Source organism: Bison bison, unplaced genomic scaffold (assembly GCF_000754665.1).
Source record: "Bison bison bison isolate TAMUID 2011002044 unplaced genomic scaffold, Bison_UMD1.0 scf7180017863946, whole genome shotgun sequence".
NCBI classification, from domain to species: Eukaryota; Metazoa; Chordata; class Mammalia; order Artiodactyla; family Bovidae; genus Bison; species Bison bison.
Window position 1 is genome coordinate 2212764 of NW_011494518.1, and position 4147 is coordinate 2216910.

Here is a 4147-nt window from a genome sequence, read left to right on the forward strand (position 1 = left end):
TGATTCAACCAGATTTGCTATTCTTTTAAATCTCAACATGACTTTACTGTGTTTCTTTTTACCTCCCAACATTAGGAATCACTACAATATACTCACCAAGTTGGACATTTAAGTTTAAAATCTAAAATTTAATAAAAACACACACATTCTTTCTGATGTTCTATCCTGCCCTAAATGAGAAGTTATTTTTAAAACATTGTTAACCTAAAATGAACCTAAAGCTAATTTTCAAATGCAAAAATGTATGAAAAATCTTGCATATTCTAGTTCCTAAACTCTAGAAACAAATCTTTCCCTTTGGTTTTAATAATAATAATTTCTATCATTTTTATAATAGCTGTCAGTAAATTTTGGTAGCTAGATTCAGATTTTTGAATTAAATTTTTAGGGTTGCAAAGATTCCTTAAGAAAACACTAGGAGATCCTTCCCGTGTTATAAGTAGGTTTCAGGCAGTGAGGGCAGTGTCTGGATCTCAACTTTACCCATGTTTCAGTCATTTATGTTTTCTTCAATTTCCAAAAATGTGATGGATCCTTCAGCATGAATAACATAATAAAAATTACATTCTACTGAAAATCATGCACTCCAATTAGAAACTGAACTATATTTATGGAAAACTAGGTCCCTAGGCAAGAGAAAGGGAAAAGAGACTGAGCTCTGCTGAGCCGTATTATTGCTGTATTACCACCAGTGTTGGGCAGCCAAGCTGTTTTGAATACTGTCATTTGACTTTCCTTCATGACATAAACAGTAGGTTCTACATGGCCCAAACCGCAGGCAGAATGTTGGCTCATTTGATATAAGGATAGTTTTCTCAAGCAGGTAGCGTAGTTACTGCATGTCATAAATTAGCGAACAATATATTAAACAAGTACAAAATCTACAGTTATGTAAGTCCAGGTTTAGGTGATTAAAATGACTTGAGTTGAGCTGCCAGGAAGAAATTAAACATTTCTTGGTCTACATGAGACTTCTAAGTCAGCTGTATAGTTACATATGGTCTTAGTCTGGGGCTCTGAGACTAGAATTTGAGGTGCAGGTAGTTTATTTGGGAAGTGATTCTAGGAAGCATCAGTCCAGAAGTGGTTAAGTGAGACAGGGAAAGAACGATGTGCTTCAAGCAGGTGACTGATGTGGGCAATTGTAACTCAGTCCCACTGGAAACTTCTGGGGGATGATATAAAATAAACCTCAGAGTTGTCGTATCTGGGGACGTGGATGATGGACTTTGTTTGTCATTCGTTGTGAGCTTCTCCCATAGGTATTAGCTCTTTGGCACTTCTGATCTTCCCTCCTCTTGGCTGTGACTAGAGAAAATTCTAATGGATGTGGGTGGCACATACTCACTTGTACTATACGCATGTATGTGTGGTAATGTCTAAACGATTGCATAACACCTCTAGACAAGCAGTAGTGCAATAGCGAAGTCTGAATTTACCAGGTTCAACCCATAGCAATTAAAAAGATATGATAGCAAGATATTCTCAGAATGTGAAGATAAAGTGATCATGAGAATGATATTATGGAAAATCATAGTGGGCAGTAATAGATTCCTCCAATCTACTTACTTGGGTGTAGCTTAGGTGAAGTCTAACTATAAAGTCATGGCTAAGCTTGCTGATGCAGATTAAATTGCATTATCATAACTAAAGAAGCATCAGTTCAGTTCAGTTCACATGGAATCAGTTAGATTGAAGTATTTAGCAAAAAATATTGAAGAATAGTGGGGAAGGGGAAGCAGTTGGCAGTGCTCCCATAATACTCTCTCTTGACTGAAGCTAGAACTCCTGCCACTAATGATGCCAGTCATACCACTAGCTCCTCTTGCTCTGGTCCATGCTCACCAAATAACCTTCTGAGTTTAATCTGACTTCCCAGATAGACTGAACTCCAAAGAGAAGAGGTACTAGGCAAAAGGTATGGATGCTTGACAATTTTGTTTTTCATTACAAATAAGCAAATTTTTAAGAACTAATCTGAACCTGACCTTAGGGATTGATATTATGATATTGGTCATGACAAAGTCAAGTTTCTGGGCATGTATTATGGTGACTTCTCCAATATATTGTGAGACCTCCTGGAAATGCCTCTTTGGGTCAGCATTTCTCTGGTATAACCTCTATAACTCTCAGCAATGGAGACCTGCATTTTGGGAACCAAACTATTATTCAGCAGAACAATGATATCTCTATTGAATTTCTATAAACCTTTTTCATTTGTAGAAAATAAAGTTTCAGTAGTTGTCACTGTAACGATGTGACAGTTTAGAATAGAGTAGAATGTGAGTTCAGTTTAAATCTAAATCAACTGAGAAGGCATTCAATTACTTATGTGTTCCTTGGAACTCTTCATCCATCAAAGGCTTAAGTTTCCAGGTCTAAAATGTTTGAAAATATCACACGTTCTATTTATGTTTAGAGATTTAGAATGTAATGGGCAAAGGAGCCTGGCAAGCTACAGTCCATTCGTCGCTAGAGTCAGACACGACTTAATACTTATATTAGCCTTTTGAGAGTTGGGAAGTCTTAAGGATACCTCTAACTTTAACACAATATTTTCTCTCTTCTCCATCCCCTTCCACTTTTTTTGACCAAACACTTATTAATATACCTTAGAATGCATTTGTTGTTCTAGGTAGATTATTGTTACCATCAGTCTCTTATCCTATTTTACATTTTAAAAGTAATTCAATATTATTAAAGTTTGCAATTGGGAAAATTAATCTTGTTTTGCACAGTTATAAAGGGTGAATGCATTATGATTATTTACTTTGCCCTGCAATAATATTCAAATCAATTTCTGCTTATCTCCTTTTTACATGAGGTTTGTCCTCTTAATAACATTCAGTTTACCAAATATGACAAAAATGCATTTTCATTTCTCATACAGATAGACAATCCTTGTAGTATCTGTGCAAATAATTTTCTTCCTGCATCTCCTAGTGTACATCTATTTACATTGCTCTGTCAATATGCTTAAGTTGCAAACGTAAACATTGAAATGTTCTGAAATTCCCTCTAACAGAGAGGTTTCCACTACTGATATTCATTTCTCATTGTATGTTTTGCTGTGTGAACAATTCCTTTCTTTGTTCATATGTTAAGGCTTCACCAGAGGCAGACGTTTATGGCATTAATATACAGAATGTTGTGTGTATCTCTTTCATTATCTGGAAAGAAAGCAGATAAAAACAACATTGAACTTTAAAGGCATGAGCAAATATTGAATACTAAAGATGCTAAGGAGTGAGTGGTAGCTGAGGTTTTCTTCAAGTTCAACATACAGCCATCTAACACTGGGGGTGGGGTGCTTGCGTCTGAGTAGGCACGTGTGCATGTACATATATGCCTGTCAGAGAGAAAAAAGGTTTTCATAATAGTCTTGTTTCAAATACTACCCATCTTTTTGACTCTAAAGAGAGACTAGAAAGACAGTTTTTAAACATACTTACTATAACACAAAGTAAAATTTTGAAATATCACAGCAAGTCCATCCCTACTGATACAAGAGTATTTAAATGAATAAGTTTATACTCAAGAGAAAAATAATCATGAAAAGAGAAAAACACTGGGCTGCATAAAACTATTTTTTTTGTGAAAATCCTAAATGAAATTTGGGGGTATCCAGAGCAAGCAAAAGAAACCAGAAGAAGCACTACTGTTATCAGACTCTCCCAGAGGTTATGTGATCCAGTGGTTCAGGCACTTTCACTAATGAGGCTCAGGCTTAATCTCAGCTTTAAAAGGAACTTGTGGAATTTGTAATAACTCTCCCTAATGTCCATAACACTCTCTTTCTTCATTTAGCTTTTTTTTTTTTCATTAGGCTTGTCTATTATGAACACTTGTATGGATCACATAATTTCTATTTAGCCACATCTCTGAGCAACTCAGAACTGTGAATGTTTCCAACCTCCATTATTGATCCCATTTATTAAAATGAAGGAGGGAGCAGCCAGGAAACATCATTCCCATTTTATAGACAAGAGAATAGAAACTGGTTTTTCAAGTTCATAGAGAGGACCTGGAGTCAATAGGTGGATAAATATGACAATTTTATAATTTGATTAGGCAAAACTCACTCTTGAACTTGTAAATCCTAGAAGCTGGAAATTAAATCAGTGATGTGTTTTTGGAGGTGAGAGGT